Raw genomic sequence first — 16,938 nt, 5'->3', positions numbered from 1 at the left:
TCACAAAAGCCAGTTGACTCTATATCTAAATTTACTGTAATTGTCTTTTGACACCATTCCCTGAGAAGGCATCAGCGTACACCCACCCTCTGCTGCTCCTGACATAAGGACGGAAGAGCCCCGCTCCTGGGGAAGGCTCACCCCTCCATCGGGCTGTTCCCCAATAGCTTCCTCCAGGACTTTGCAACTCCACCACTCTCTCCTGTGGCCCCACCTGCAACGATGCCCTCTCTCCCTCGGCCTCCCAGCCCCTCTGGCCGGTATTGAGCTCTTCATCCCCCATCCCAGAAGAACTTAAAAGACTGCTGGGTAGCAATTGACTTCTTCCTCTCATCTCAACCCCACTACTCCACTTTTAAAGCTCTCAGGAAGGTCACCAGCGCCTACTGTGTTGAAGTCAACTGGCGGGCTGGGCACAGTGGCTCACACCTGTAATGCCAGCACTTTGGGAGGCCGAGGCAGGCGGATCACTTGAGGTCAGGAGTTTGAGACCAGTCTGGTCAACATGGTGAAACCCCATCTCTACTAAAAATACAAAAAATAGCCGGGCGTGGTGGCAGGCACCTGTAATCCCAGCTACTCGGGAGGCTGAGGTAGCAGAGTTGTTTGAACCTCGGAGGCAGTTGCAGTGAGCCAAGATCACGCCACTACTCCAGCCTGGGTGACGAGCAAAACTCTGTCTCTCAAAAAACAACGGTGGCTTGTTCTAGTTACAAGTCCTCAACCATTCAGCATCTCCACCCTCTTCTGAGGTTCCTTCCATCTGTCTGAGGACTGCTTTGCCACTAAATCATGGAGGGTCCTGGGTCTCTTCCGCCTGCACTCCCCACATGTGCTCTCGTCCATTCGGATGGCTCTCCATAGATCCAAATGGCAAAGCTTCCCAAATTCACTGTTGGCCCTGACTTCCCTCTGGAGCCCATGTATCTACCTTGAACATGGCCAAAATGGAAATTGTGGCCAGGTGCAGTGACTCATGCCTCTAATCTCAGCACTTTGGGAGGTAGAGGCAGCTGGACAGCTTGAGCTCGGAGGAGTCTGAGGCCACCCTGGGCCACATAGTGAGACCCCATGGCTACAAAAAAAAGCCAGATGTGGTGGCGTGTGCCTGTAGTCCAGCTACTCAGGAGGCAGAGGTGGGAGGACTGCTTGAGCCTGAGAGGCAGAGGCTGTAGTGAGCCGAGATCACACCACTACACTCCAGGCTAGGTGACAGATTGAGACCCTATCTCAAAAGGAAATTCTGTTTTTTTCCCCCATTAAACTTCTGTTCCTCCTCTGGACTTCCATATTTTAGTAAATGGGGTAACTGCCAACTCCACTGCTCAAACCAGAACTCTGGGAAGCATCTTAATTTTTCCTTTTCTTCACATTCCATACCAAACCCAACACCCAATGGCCTGTGGCTTCTGCCTCCAGACACGTGTCCACTGCTACTTCTGTCTCTGCTGTGTCTCCTAAACCCAGACACCTTCCCTTCTCGCCTCGACCCTTCCTCAGACCAAACCCTTCCATGGCTACCCACTGCATTCAGAATCAAATGCAAGTGTTTCTGCCACGGCTGTAATTCCATCGTCACTTCCTCCAGCGACACGGGGACTGCCCGTCATGCTCTAACTCCTCATGCTTTTGGCCTTTGCCCCAAAGTCCCCTCTAGTCACCCACCACTGCATCGGTCCCTCGGAGTTTCTTCACAGCACCTGTCGCCGTCTGAAGCGTCATCTCCCCCACTATATCCCCAGCGCCTAGAATTACATCCGGTGCACTCAACCAGGTGAGTGAAGTCAAAGTGGTCTGTCCTGGTCTAGCTCTACAGCAGACCACTGCCCGCTGGCCCCACGGCACCTTGGACTTGCCAGCTTAGGGAGGTGGGGTGTGATGCCACGACACCAACCTCGCAGTCAGCCCTGGGTTGGATTTCAGAATTCGGCAACATCTGGGACGTGTCATGGTGACAAAGCTATTTAACTTCTCCAACTATCACCTTGAGAAAATAGTAATAACCCATACTCGTCTCTCTCATTGAAAGCAGAGATTGTTACTTTTATAAGACTTTTAATAAGAAAAGCGCCCTCTAATCCTCCCTCAGCACGATGCAAGATGGCGTGAGTCCAGAGGACAAGTGAGCAAAAAAAAAAAAAAAGACATTTGAAAATTGATAGCCAGGCAGGTGGCGTTACAAGTCAGTGTGATGTAAACATACCTGATACCACATGCAAAAACACATAAGGGTCGAGACCGAGACTCCCTGTCATGAAAGACAGCCTGGGAGATGGCAGCTAGGGAAATGCCCTGCGGGCATCAGGGGCTCCCACAGAGCAACCCGAGGGGCCGGCAGTCCAGCAGACACGCAGGGAAAGGTAGTGAGTGCCTCGTGGAAGAAAGGCTGACCAACGTGTTTCTCAGTAATTCCAGTGACATCTGCTGCAACCCTTCCACGTGCCAAGCAGCACCGGGACTACAAGAGGGACTGAGCGGACAGCGCCCCTACTCTCTGGGAGGTCATACCCTGGGCTTGGGCACCCTCATCTCTCTCCATTTCTCCCTGTACCCAGCAGCTGCCTCCAATCCAGTCTCCACACCATACCTGAGTAACGCCACCGACGACAGACCATGTCGCTCCTGCACCAAGTCTGTCTCGCAGAATAAGCCGAGATACTCTACGAGATCCTCCCTGAGCAGCAATTTCACCTTTCCACCTCCTTCACTCCTCCCCATGACTCCAACCAGCCTCAAGGCTCCTCGGTGGCACCAGGCCCCTGCAAGACTGAGGCAAACTCCTGCCTCCCTCTGCAAGAAAGAACGGCGCTCCCGCCGGCTGACCTCTCAGCACCTCCGTCACTTTCTCGAGGCCATGCTTGCTGCCCTCCCCAGCTCCCCTCCTCTGCGCCGCCTCCCCTGTATGGCCTGCTGATGTATCTTTGTTCTCTTCCCTGAGCACCCTGGCACCTACAGAGAGTGAGTGGCACAGAGCAGGTGCTCAATACAAATTTCTGGAATGAATGATTGCATTCTACAGGAGGAGAGGACACGTTCGAATACATTTATCATTATGAGTCATCAGGAAAATGCAAACTGAAAAAGATTCTAAGACGGCTGTCACCAGGCATGGGCGGGGATGCTGAGAAATGGCACACCTGTGGTTAGCAGAGGCACACACTGGTGAAACCTGGGAAAACCGAGGCAGGTGTGTGCTGAGTGAGCTCCTCTGACTCGGGAGCTGCACGTCTTGGTGTCTGCTTTAAGAAACTGTTGAGCAAGTTCACAAAGACATGGGCGAGGATGTTCAGTGCAACGTCCTTCTGAGGAGGAAGCTTGGAAACCACCCCATGCCCGTGTGCAGGACCCACGGACCCGCGAGGTCAGGTGTGCAGAAGCAGCAGCACACGCTGCCGTTACAGAGGACGATGCACACCCGTGCACAGGGGCACGGAAACACCTTCAACACACAGGTAAGGGAAAAGCTACAAAACAAGAGACATCTGGTCCCATTTTAGTTAAAACGGAAACCTCACATGAAGCAAGCACCCGTGTCTCCACAGACGCGCCAACAGGCACAGACAAGGATGCAGCCAAGGGAGATGTTCATGTTTTGCTCCATCTATGCTCATCATTCAAATGGTTTAAGCCAGAACTTATTCACACATTGCTCATTTAATTAAAAACAGTCAAGAACAAAGCATCCCGGCCGGGCATAGTGGCTCAGACCTGTAATCCCAGTGCTTTGGGAGGCCAAGGTAAGAGGATCACTTGAGGTCAGCAGTTAGAGACCAGCCTGGGCAACATGATAAAACCCAGTCTCTACTAAAAATACAAAAATTAGCCAGATGTGGTGGTGTATGCCTGTAGTCCCAGCTACTCGGGAGGCTGAGGCAGGAGAATCGCTTAAACCTGGAAGGCAGAGGTTGCAGTGAGCTGAGATCGTGCCACTGCACTCCAGCCTGGGCAAAAGAGTTGAGACTCCATTTCCAATCCCAGCACTTTGGGAGGCCGAGGCGGGCAGATCACAAAGTCGAGAGCAGCCTGGTCAACATGGTGTAAACCCTGTCTGTACTAGAAAAAAAAAAACAAAAATTAGCTGGGCATGGTGGCACGTGCCTGTAATCCCAGCTACTCAGTAGGCTGAGGCAGAAGAATCACTTGAACCCAGGAGGCGGAGGTTGCATTGAGCCAAGATTGCGTCATTGCACTCCAGCCTGGGCAACAAAAGTGAGACTCCATCTTGGCGGGGTAGGGGGGAAGAACAAAGCATCTTGAGAAAGAGCCCACAGCTCCTGCTTAGCCCCCTGGAGTGCTCTGCTAGGCCCCTCCTGTGGCACTGTGATGGCAGATGTGCACCTGCCCTGCCTGGTCTAAGCAGCTGGGACTGGTCTCAGCTGGTCTACACCACGCTCAGCAGGTTGGAGTGTGTCAGATCCGGTTTTTGGCAACCAGAACTACTTACAATACATTCAACTTGTGAGCACGTCTGGCAAACTCTGAGCAGACGAGCTTCCTTCTCTGCCTGCCTCGTCAGGGCATTTCCCAGGGCTAGGCAACCACTCATTTTCCCCTTCCTCTGTGTGCCTGACGGGTGGCCCTAGGCGTCAGCGGCCTTGTACGATCTCCCTCTGTATTCCCGAGTCCCCATCTGCTAGCATGGTCACTGGAAATAACTGCAGCTGTATACTGACTTAAGGATCCAAACATCCCAGGAAGACCCCCGAGCTGTGAGCCAGATGCCCAAGGCCTCCCCAGCCTTCAAGCCCCAGGCCAAGCCTGAACGACATGGAGGTGAGCGTTGCTTTGCAGTTACTGTCTCTAATTAATGTCCACAGCCTCTTAAAGCTGACCGAATCCCACTCCTGACTTCAGGCCCTCAGACAGTGCCTGCTACACTCAATACAATCCATGCTCCTGATGATGTGGCAGATGAGGCCAGGCACAATCAGCTCTGCCGCCCTTGCCTCTCTCCTGCCCCCGTGTCCACATCTCCCCAGGCCCTGCCATATGCCACCTGCCACGCCCTCTCCTCTCTGGCGGGTCAGGGCCTCACACTGCTGGTTGTTCCCTCCTCCAGGACAACTCAAATCCCAGAGCGGAGACAAATTCACATCTGAGCTCAGAAGTGACTTCACTGGAGATATCGTGTCTCTTACCAGTCCCCCACTCGAAATCTTCCCCCGACCCTTGTAAATGCCCTTCATGGCCTTGTCTCCCACTGCAGTCCTTCCATCTGTTTGGTGTTTCATTTTTGCTTTTTCAGTCACCCCCATGAGAATGTAAACTCCATGAGGGCAGCAACTTGGCTGGCCTGTGTGCCAGTACTGGGGACATCATTGAGGAATGAAGGCCAATTTGGCAGGCTATTTTTGAGCACCATTCCTGAGGCCCGATGGTAGATGATGAGATGGACCGAGGTATTTCACTTCAGCTCTCGAGCCAGAAGAACCGACCGTGTCCTCACCACTGCTCCGCGCCGGGCACCGTCCTTACTGTCTTGCAAGTATTGGCTTATTAAACCCTCACAGAAGCCAGGAGGGAGGTTCTGTTATCATCTCCTCTTCTAGATGAGGAAACTGAGGCACAGAAGCTAACTGGCCCGGGCTTAGAAGCCCCGTAGGAGGCAGAGTTGGGGTGTGGAAGCAGGTGTCTAACTTTATGGCCCTCCCCTGCCTCATCTGCCATTTGTTTCCCTTTCTGCAGAATTTGCAGATTAAGCTGTACTGGAATGCAGCCTCACTCAGGCATTTCCATATCAGCCATGTTTGCACCCACTGAGATAGTACAGCTGAGTGGCTGAGACAGAGATTCAGTGCCCCAAAATCCTTCCCATCTGAGCCCGGACTTGCCACCTTTTTTAGAGACGGGGACCAGCAGGAGCTGCTGTCACATGGCACTGTGCTGGGCACAGCCTGGCTGAGGGATCTCACTGCATCCTCACAGCAGCTCTGTGTGGTTGAGTATAGCAGTCTCCACCTTACAGATGAGCAGACGGAGGCTCAGAAACATCATCTGCCCGGTCCTGTCTCCCCAGCAGCTACGCAACAGAACTGAGACGGGGACACAGAAGTTTGACGCCCATGTGCTTCCGAAGCGGGCCCCCGGTTACGTGTACGAAGCAGCCAGGAAGTGATTATTTGTCAGCTGCTCCCTTCCAGAAGCTGGCTCACCACCTGAAAGGACGGTGGCACTTTTATCCTACCACACAGAAACGGAAACCAAAGCTCAGAGGAAACACTGGCTGAGTTGATGCCTCAGACTCAGATCTGATTCTAACGCCAGAATGTGTTCCAGCCTTTTGAAAGCAGGGCTTCTCAACTTTGGATGCACCTCAGAATTACCCGGGGAACTTTAAAAAAAATACTGATGCTCAGGGCCAAAGATTAACGTTGCATTAACCAGGCAGGGCCTGGCCTCTAGTTTTAAAAGCATGCCGGGAGATCTAACGTGCAAGCTGTGGTTGAGACCCCAACTTGAAAGCAATCGTACCATTAGGGAAGTTCTGCAAATGGAAAGACTAGCCCCCAAAAGAGTGGTGCCACGTATCTCTGAAGTTACAGGTGGCTTTTTGGTGGGTTGAGAAACTGGTTAAACATTCAACGGTGTCTGAACCTCCCGGAGAAGTGAATTTTAGACTGTCCTCAGAACAGGGCAGATCTGAGCGCACTCTGTTCCGAAGGCTCACTGCAGGGAAGTCTGCACGATGGTGCCGAGGTTTTTCTGACATTCTCCGGGCAGCTATGGACCGCTGTTTCATCATTTCAGACCAGATTTCATCCAAGGAAAGAGGATCAATGAAGATGAAAACTCCCCACTTCCTTCACCTGGATGGCACCTTGCTTAGGAGCCCATCACTTGGCCAGAGAATATTTAGATCGAGAACACCTTTCCGCTGTGCCCTAAGCCATTCTACATTTATGATTCAACTAAAAATTTATTTCCACTTAAACCAGCAATGCTGAGCTTCCCCTCCTCTCACAGCTTTCCTCCCAGAGTCTATCATGAAAATACCTCTCAAAAATCATCCGTAAAAAGGTAAATAAGGCAAAACACATTCTTTGCTCCGTCTTCCTTATCTCAGCTCTTCAGCCTCAACATACTTTTTGAACTATTTTATTTCATCACCTTTTTTGAATAGGCAACACAGAAAGGAGGGCAGAATGAGGGGCTGAGTGCATGAAAAAGTGACTCTCCCCACCTTGGTCCTCCAGTAAGCCAGGGTTATATTTTAATGTATCTTCCTAGAGGTATCCATTACATATAGAAGCATGTATGTATGCACAGGTGTGAGCATATATATCCTATTTGCCTTTTTTTTTTTTTTTTGGAGACTGAGTCTCACTCTCTCTCCCAGGCTGGAATGCAGTGACGCAATCTCAGCTCACTGCCACCTCCACCTCCAGGGTTCAAGTGATTCTCCTGCCTCAGCCTCCTGAGTAGCTGGGACTACAGGCATGCACCACCATGCCTGGATGATTTTTGTATTTTTGGTAGAGACGGGGTTTCACCATGTTGGCCAGGCTGGTCTCAAACTCCTGACTTCAGGTGATCCATCCACTTTGGCCTCCCAAAGTGCTGGGATTATAGGCATGAGCCACTATGCCCAGCCCATATTTGCTATTTCTAAAAATAGAAAGGGATTATGTGTGGTACTCTTCTATGCTTTTTCCTCTTAGTGATTATGTCATGGAGATTTTTTCCATGTGGTATGAGGTGTACATCAGCCTCAGTATTCTAGCCCATAGGTTGGCAAACTTCCTATAAAGGGTGAGACTGTAAACACATTAGGCTCGGAGCCATTCCATCTTAGTTACAACTCTTCAACTTTGCCCTTATAGCAAGAAAGAAGCTATAGATGAAGTGTGAATGAATGGGCATGTTCCAATAAAGCTTTATTTACAAAAACAGGTAGAGGGTAGGATTTGGCCTGTGGGCTGTCATTTTCTGACCTCTGTTCTAGTCTGAACCATCTTTGGCTGTTTCACTACAGTCATATGGCCACACGGGGCCAAGAAGGCAAGGCCTGCTGGCACAGGGGACAGAAACCAAGATGGGCCTTGGCTGCAAATGGAAATCACCTGCTTATTACCAACAGATCTCAAAGTAAATGCTGGAACAGACTTTGTATGGCGACTCTCCTGGCCCCGAGCAGCATCTGGGACATCAAGATGCCAGCTGCCTCAAGCTGGTTTTGGCAGCTATGCTTTCTTTCCAGAGACGGTGTAGAGGGTGAGGGCTCTGGAGTGGAAAAAGGCCTTAGGGCTGGGGTCCTAGGGTGGAAGCCCACTCCATCGCTTACTGGCTGCGTGAGATAGAGGATGAAAAATGACACGGGCATCTTTGTGTGTGTGTATTAAGATCTCCCTGTCGCCCAGGCTGGAGTACAGTGGTGCAGTGGTGTGATCTCGGTTCACTGCAACCTCCACCTCCCAGATTCAAGAGATCCTCCTGTCTCAGCCTCCCGAGTAGCTGGGACTACAGGTGCACACACCACCCCTGGCTAATTTTTGTATTTTTGGTAGAGACGGGGTTTCGCTGTGTTGGCCAGGCTGGTTTCCAACTCCTGACCCCAAGTGATCTGCCACCTCAGCCTCCCAAAGGGCTACGACTATAGGCATGAGACACCATGGCCAGCAGACACAAGCATCTTGAGGGGGCCCGGCCCATGCAGACACTCCATGAACAGCAAATGTGATCACGATGTTAATTGCTAAATCAAAGGTCAAAACTCTACCCCAGGATTTTCCAGCTGCTGTGTCCCCAAGAAATGACACCGTGGAACATAAAGCCGAACGCTACGATGTCTGTCCAGCTGCAAGAGTGGCCTCACCTTCTAAGATATTCCACAAGCTTTTTATGCTGCCTGCAAAGAACGCAAAACACGGGAGAGCAGGGACCTCGCTTGTCCTGCTGCTTGAGGGTTCCCCGAGCGCCGGGCCATAGCAGGTGCTGGAAAATACCTACAGCCCAAGTGAATGCCCGTAGGTCCAGGGTCCATACTAAGGGCCCTGGCTGCAGAGCTGGTGAGCTGAGAGCTAGACAGAGCTGGGCCTGCTGGGGGAAAACACCAGCCCAGCTCTGACCCAGAGCTGTGGGGGATGGGGGATGAACACAGAAAACACCGTGGAGCCTGGGACCTGCCCCTCCTACAGCAGCACAAAGCCCTGTGGTGCTCTGGGCTTTAAACTTCAGTTCCTGCTGAGTTGAGACCAAATGAGGTCCCTGAGGAGCCTCTTCCTCTGTGGGGCTTGCACAGAGGACCCCGGCCTGGAGTGGGACTTATGGGGAAGCCACCATCATGGAAAGGCCCCAGACAGAGGGAATTCCCAGAAGGTTCCACCCTCAAGGCATCTGGTTCAGACAAGACAACCATGACCACGCATCCTGAAAGCCCAGTGCTGTCCTAGAGACACAGATGCTACAGGGATGTGGCACAGTCTGGGGGGCCAGGGGTAGGTTACAAAGAAGGAGACCTTGGAAGGTGTGGGACTCCCTTCCACGTGGGTGCAGAGCCTGCACTGTCATCCCCATGGAGGCAACAAGCTGGGAGAGCAGGGCTCCAGGGACAGCAGCCTCCACCCTTCCCAGTCAGGTGGAAGGAAAGGTGACCTGACACCATGGCAAGATCCACTGTGACTGTGGGAGTCCCTGTGGGATGAGGAAGGGAGCGAGGGAGCGAGTGTATGTGGCCAGGATTAAGAATGAATAGGGATAGAGAACTCCTGCTGGACCCGATAAATGGACCTCAGTGTCCCTTAGCAACATATTTTTATGTCATGCCTGGCCCTGCCCATGCCAGGGGCGGTGCCTGCCTTCCTGTAAGCATGGGCAGTGCAAAAGTCCGGGATGCCGCCTTCACTCCAGACTGCTGGGCCACGCGGCTTCCCCCCAGCTCCCAACAGACTGTGAGCACCTCGGGGCAGGCCGAGGTTGAGGAGTCCCTGAACCCCTAGCACAGCCCCTGTGGAGCTCTAGAAATGCTACTGAAGGAAGTGGCTCATTTTGCTGGAAGCCCAGTTTGGAACTCGGGGCTCAGTAAGGCTGTCCCTGCAGCACATCCTTGTGCCCATCCTGCTTGGCCAGGCAAATGTGAGCAGCTGTAGCTTCACAGCAGGAGGCTTAGGCAGTGATGGGTGCCATGCTACACAGATCTCAGACATGAATTCGGGGGCCAGGTTTCATTACAAGAGATGGTGCCCAGGGCGGGAATTCTACCTCTGTCCCATGGGACAGCTTGGTGGTGCTGAGGCTGGCTCCGTTGGGGTGTATTTAACCCTCCTTGTGAGGTAAGGGGATGCTGTTAACCCCATCTCGGGACTCTGTTCTTTCAGTTCCTCACTCGTCTTTCTCTCACATCCTCATTCAAACCAGCAGCATGTACTGGTAGCTCTGCTTTGAGAATACCCCTCCCAGGCTGCCCGAGGCACCATCCCCTCTCCCCAGGGTGACTACATGGTCCCCTAACTGCCTGTTCCATCAGCCACAACAGAGCTCTACCCTCTGCTGGCTCCACATGGCAGCCAGAGTCCCCTTGGCTGCAAGGCCTCTGTGCCCAGGCTGCCCTGCCCTGGCTGCTTTGCTGTTTCTCCAGGGGGCCAAGTCCTTACAGCCTCAGGACCTTTGCACCTGCTGTGTCCACTGCCTGGCTCACTGCCTGAGGTCTCCACTTCATGTCAGACTATCCTTCTGGTCTTCCTGGACCATAAACGGCACATCCCCAGCAGGTTTCTTTTCTTCCACAATGACTGTGATGTCCTTTCCTGTCTTCTCACTGGGAATCGCCACCCGACATACACATCTGCTTGGCTAGTCAATGCCTGTGTCCCCCATAAGGGCAGATGCTTTGTCTTGTCTGCTGTTGAACTATCAGGATCTGAAATGGTGCACAGTAAGTACTAATTGCAGGGATGGGTGGATGGAGGGGCAGGGAATTTACCTCCTCTTCATCCCTGCTTTCATCCTCCCTGGGCTGTACTGCCAGCCCAGCCCTGGGAAAACCAAACCAGCCTGATCTTACCTGTGACTGTTTAATCTTCATCCCTTTATTTTCATGTATTTTGAAAGCAATCCTAATCACTTGTTTTTAAAATTTCCTTTAATAAACGTTCTTGCAAGGAAGGTAGCTGCTTAAATGTCTCTGTAATTTTCTCATCATGTTTTCTTAGTTTTCTAGTCAAAATAACAGCTTTAATCACAGCAGTTCTAGATGGATTCAGAAATGAAGATTTTTCCCTCTTCTTGGTAATTGTTTATAATTATCAGTAAATCAATCTGGCATTTATGCTCTACCCGTATTATCCTTCTTGGGTTGGTGATATGGTTTGGCTGTGTCCCCACCCAAATCTCATCTTCAATTCCCACGTGCCGTGGAAGGGACCCAGCGGGAGATAATTGAATCACAGGGGCAGGTCTTTCCTGTGCTGCTCTTGTGACAGTGAGTAAGTCTCATGAGATGCAATGGTTTCGTAAGGGAGAGTTTGCCGGCACAAGCTCTCTCTTTGCCTGGTGCCATCCATGTAAGATGTGACTTGCTCCTCCTTGTTTTCCACCATGATTGTGAGGCCTCCCCAGCCATGTGGAACTGTGAGTCCATTAAACCTTTCTTTCTTCTGTAAACTGCACAGTCTCCGGTATGTCTTTTTTTTTTTTTTTCTTTTTTTTTTGAGACAGAGTCTCGCTTAGTCGCCCAGGCTGGAGTGCAATGGCGCGATCTCGGCTCACTGCAAGCTCCGCCTCCCGGGTTCACGCCATTCTCCTGCCTCAGCCTCCCGTCCGGTATGTCTTTATCAGCAGTTTGAAAATGGACTAATACAGTTGTACCAAGGATGGAAAAGAGAGGTCAAGTTTTCCTCTACAGCAATGAGCACCTACTATGTGCCTGGTTACTTTACATTCCCTGCATCAGCCCCCATTACGACGTTACCAGATGGAGGTTATTAGCTCTATTTTGTGGATGAGGAAATACAGGGTGTACAGGGGAGAATACATTGTATTCTCACAAAGTCACACAGCTAAGTGACAGACTGGGGACTCAAACCCAGGACTCCTTCACTCCCGTCATGTGAACTCAAGTGTGTTTTGTTTTGTTTTGTTTGCATCCACGCATTCAAACTATAGTCCCCACTGAAGCACACATCCTGCCCTTAGTTGTCAGAATAATACATAAATATTAATAGCCCCAAACACCTGGAATGCTCCGGGTACCCCACCCCAATGCCCACAGCTTAGGCTCTCCTTTCTCAAGGAGAGGTGGTCACTCCCCCAGGGGTCTGCAGAGTCACAGCAGGCAGGCCCCTGTGCCGGCTGAGTTGTTGGGGGCTGAGCGAGGCAGCAGGAGACCAGGCCCAGCATCTGCAGGGCCGGGCAGGCTCAGCTGAGGGTCATCTCTGCCCTACCCGCTGCAGCCCCCCCGAGTGGGCTCTGGGTGGAGGCTCGAAGGGCCCCTGTGTGCTCAGTGGTGAAAGGTGCTGTTTAAAGGCTGCCTCTCCATCTCAGATTAAAATCTGAAGGCTTCATGGTGACCTCGTCTCCTACCACCCACCTGGCACCAGTCACTCCCCTTAATCTGCAGTCTAGAGGCTGGGAAGGGCCATAGTCGAGACTCAGAGAACAGAAGGAAACAGCCAGACCCTTGCTTTCTGTATGTCTGGGTTCCAGAGGAAATGGGTTCCTCTGTCTATTCAAACGTTTCTCTGTAAGTCCTCTGCTGGCAAAGGCCCTGGTCACTCACTCCGACAGGACACACGGTCTCACCACGGCTGCAGGAGGAGGGTCACCAGCATCCTATCTGTCCACAAGCCCTGGAAGGAAGAGTCCTGGGGGTGGGGACAGGCAGGAGCCGGCTGGGACTGTGCACCTGTTGTGTGACAATGGGTTGTTGCCATCTGTATGCACTGGAAGCATGTGACACCCTTGCTCGGGGGGGGGGGGGGGGGCAGGTCTTCCAAATGTAAAGAGGGCCACGTGGCAAACCAATTTCTCAATAGTACTCTTTGGAGTTGCTTGAGAGCAGAGGCCCTCTCCCTGTCATTGCCTGCCCCACCCCTTCCTTTTTTGTACTGATCATTTTTGCTCCTCTGAGGGCTGGCAGAGTGTCTGTACTTCATAGCTGTGCTAAGGAAATGGGGCCTCATAGAGATGGCTACCGCAGCCCAGGGCTGAGGGCTGGCACAGTGCATTTCGTGGCTGTGCTAGGGGTGTAGGGCCTCATAGAGCTGGCTACTGAAGCCCGGGTCTGCTGCTTCCTAGCTGTGCCACCTTGGACAAGTTACTCAACCTCTCTGAGCCTCAGTTTCCTCATCTGGAAATACAGTGAACAAGGGATGATGATGATAACATCTAATGATTATTGATTACTAGCCCATTGACCACAGGGCCATGGCCAGGATTGCTTTCAAAATACATGAAAATAAAGGGGTTAAGATTAAACAGTCACAGGTAAGATCAGGCTGGTTTGGTTTTCCCAGGGCTGGGCTGGGAGTACAACCCGAAGCGCTAGGAGGATGAGAGCAGGGATGAAGAGGAGGTAAATTCCCTGCCCCTCCATCCACCCATCCCTCCAATTAGTACTTACTGTGCACCATTTCAGATCCTGATAGTTCAACAGCAGATAAGACAAAACACACTTGAGTTCACATGACAGGAGTGAAACAGTCCTGGGTTTGAGTCCCCAGTCTGTCACTTAGCTGTGTGACTTTGGACAACGTATTCTTCCCTCTGCACCCTGTATTTCCTCATCCACAAAACAGAGCTAACAACCTCCACCTGGCCTGCATGTGGGCATTTCCCCAAGGAGTTCTTGCTGAGTAAGTCGGCATGAAGCAGTGGTCAAGTGCTTGGGTTCTAGAATCCTGGCTCTGCAGTTTACCAGCCATGGGACCCAGAGCAAGTCCCTTCACCTCCCTGGGTCGAAGTTTCCCCTCCTATTGAAGGGATGGTGGAGGGAGAGAATTCGAGTGACAGCGCTCTCAAAGGCTTCGTGAGAAGTAAATAGAACCTGGCATGAATCTGCTGATCACAAGGCCTGATGTGGAGTCAGGAATGACAACTCATTAAGAAATGCCTGCGGAACAATGAATCCCTCAGTGGAACATTCCGGAGAATATTCCTAGGCCACACAATTACCCACAGAAAAATGCCATCTAGACCCACCCTAACCCCAATCACAAAATCAGCCTCTTAAGAATAAGACAGTGTAGAGAAAGAAACTTCCAAGTCTTCACAGCTGACAGATACTTAATGTTTGAGCAGACATGCCCCATGACGCCTTCCACTCCCCAGCATCACTTCTCCTTTCCAACAGTACTGACTTTTGGTGCCTCGTGACTTCGGGGTCCACCTTCCCTGACCCTACCTGAGCATCAGGAGACAACTTTCCCATGTGGCCTGGAGGCCATTCTCAGAGTCTAAGGTCCTGAGTTGCAATCTGGGTGTGGTGAGGAACCGGCTGCCGTGGTTCTGGGCCCTTGGCTGATGTGCACACCACCCCTTCCCATCCACTGTGCTCTTAGGAATGATGCCAGTGAAGATGGTAGGATTACGGACTTCTTTACTATAACAGCCTTTCGCAACCAAATCTGCTGAAAGACCTTTGCCCCTGCAAATGTGATTCCTATGGCTTTGCAATGTGATGAGTCAACGGGGTCTAGAGTCCGGGGCCTTTGCATGTAACTAATGGCGTGACCTCTGCTAAGACCATTTCTCCCAGCAGATGGGCTCCTCGCTTAGAACAAGAGGGTGCTGGATTCCACCTTCAGCAATCCAGGATAAAGGAATACACAAGCTCTTGTAGTGTGGTAACAGGATGTTCCATCACTGGCTTCTCTTCCAAATATGAAGGTATCCCTGTCTCATGGGCTGGGAGAAATCTCTAGAGCACCAGACACATCTTGGAAAATAAACTTGGAAAATCTCCCCCAATCAAACCCACTGCAACGCCAAAATTCATTAATTCCCGTGGTTAATATTTTCCAATACGACCGCCTTGTCGAACGCAGGCTGGAAGCGCGTCTGGAGACAGATGGCACCAGCTGCGGAGTGCTGGGGCACTGCCCACTCCATTGGGGAGGATGAACTGGGACGTGCCACAGAAGCGTGATCTCGTGGCTCAGTGGGCGTGGAAGGCTGGGCCAAAGGTGTCACAAGCTTCTTACACAACGACTCGCCAGCACAGGTGGCTGTGGCTTTACTGACAGCTGTACACCAGGCCCCGCAGCATGAACATATGTTTGCCCACCCACCTTCTCTCCTTTCGGGGAATCGTGCCCCCTCCTTCTGGAACGATTATGTTCAGTCCATGAGCTTAGGTGGGCTGAATGCCCTGCCCCTCTGCCCCAGATTTGGCTAATCAAGGTGCTCCACTCCCCGGGCCACAGGCACGGACCCAGATGTGCTGATGAGCCAAGGCTGCACCAGTCAGAATCTCTCTAGAATCTCTGCGGCGGCTCTCAGGAGCAACAGGATGAATGAGATTTTTCCTAGGACTTTTACAGGAGCTGGAGAGAACACTCATGTTTCAGGGCCTGGATCGAAACCATCCATAAGGTACGCAGCTGCCAGGATCCATCTTTCCACCACACAGAACAGGCTTGAGCGTGAAACCAGCAGGGTCCTGGTGACAGTACTGGAGCCTCTGGATCCAGCCACTCCTGAAGCTAGCCCTGTCCCTGGACTTCATAGTTACATGAGTAGTAAGTACTCCTTTTCTGCTTCAAGCTAATTTGAAGTGGGGCTCTACAGTTTTGCTAAGCAGAGTCCCTACTGACACACACCATGTTTCTGAGACCTCTGCAGAATCAGGCATGTAGCATTTCTGAGTATCTCTGATGGGTCCACACACCTTACTGGATGCTTTTACTTCCCTTACCTATTTAACTAATACTTTGTTTAAAAAAAAAAAGAGAAAGAAAAAGAAAACAGGCAGCGATAGTCCAGGGCTTATCTGCACAGGATTGAACAGTAAAAGAGACTGGGACCCACACCAGCCTGGCCCCAAAGTCCACAGTCCCAACACTCTGCCTTCAAACAGAAATTTAAGTGTTAGACCCACACTGGGTGCGGTGGCTAACACCTGTAATCCCAGCACTTTGGGAGGCCGAGGCAGGTGGATCATTTGAGGTCAGGAGTTCGAGATCAGCCTGGTCAACATGGCGAAACCCTGGCTCTCCTAAAAAGATAAAAATTAGCTGGGCGTGGTGACGGGCCCCTGTAATCCCAGCTACTCAGGAGGCTGAGGGAGGAAAATTGCTTGAACCCGGGAGGCGGAGATTGCAGTGAGCTGAGATTGTGCCACTGTACTCCAGCCTGGGTGACAAAGCAAGACACTGTCTCAAAAAAAAAAAAAAAAAAAAAAAAAAAAAAGTTAGACCCAAGTTCTAACAGCAGCTCTAAAACTTCCTAGCTGTGTGATCTTGGGCAAGGTCCTCCATTTCTCCATGCCTCAATTTCCTCATCTATAAAATGGAAATAACAATGGATCCTACCCCTCTTAGAGCTTCAGATTCCATGAGACCCTGCATGGAAAAGGCTTAGCGCAGGGCCTGACAACCAGCAGAAGCCCAGGCAGTGTGGGCTGAATTGGAAATGGTGGCTCAATTTAGGGATCCGTTGGGAAAAGACAATATGGCAGGATTTGGACTAACCGGCAACTAGGAATATCTTTGCCAAACTAATTAAAAAAAAAGAAAACAGAGCGGTGCCACAAACCTGAGCCCTTCTGGACTCATGAGACAAGCCAAGTCTCTGAAGTGCATCCAGCATCCTCCTGTGTGGGCCCAGGATGTACCGCAGGCAAAAAATCAGCGGAAAACAGCTGTTGCTTCATTATGATAAACATTTATCCAGCATCGACTGGTTTCCAGGCATGTGCTACAAAGCTGGGAGAAGAGGGGAAGAGGCGAGGTTCCTGCCCTCGGCACCTTTCCATCCCAGGGGGTGGGAAATGCAGGCCAGCACCAG

The 16,938-nt window shown here is 51.5% G+C and overlaps 1 protein-coding gene and 2 long non-coding RNA genes across 17 annotated transcripts in view; all 3 read right to left on the bottom strand.

Annotated features, from left to right (window-relative positions):
• Positions 1-16,938, bottom strand: part of SNX29 (sorting nexin 29) — a 657,788-nt gene that overhangs the window by 87,464 nt on the left and 553,386 nt on the right. The gene's annotated exons all lie outside the window — the stretch shown is intronic.
• Positions 1,355-16,938, bottom strand: part of LOC144338405 (uncharacterized) — a 30,143-nt gene continuing 14,559 nt past the window's right edge. The window contains exon 2 of the long non-coding RNA XR_013412486.1: positions 1,355-3,804. This is a non-coding gene — a long non-coding RNA (uncharacterized LOC144338405). The remainder of the gene's footprint in view (positions 3,805-16,938) is intronic.
• On the bottom strand, positions 7,459-16,345 carry LOC144338392 (uncharacterized). The gene is made up of 2 exons (XR_013412472.1): positions 16,138-16,345; positions 7,459-8,478 (listed from the first exon to the last, which is right to left on the bottom strand). It is a non-coding gene; the product is annotated as an uncharacterized LOC144338392 (long non-coding RNA).

Source organism: Macaca mulatta, chromosome 20, assembly GCF_049350105.2.
Source record: "Macaca mulatta isolate MMU2019108-1 chromosome 20, T2T-MMU8v2.0, whole genome shotgun sequence".
NCBI classification, from domain to species: Eukaryota; Metazoa; Chordata; class Mammalia; order Primates; family Cercopithecidae; genus Macaca; species Macaca mulatta.
The sequence above is the reverse complement of the archived record's forward strand: the minus strand, read 5'-3'. Positions and strand labels throughout refer to the sequence as shown.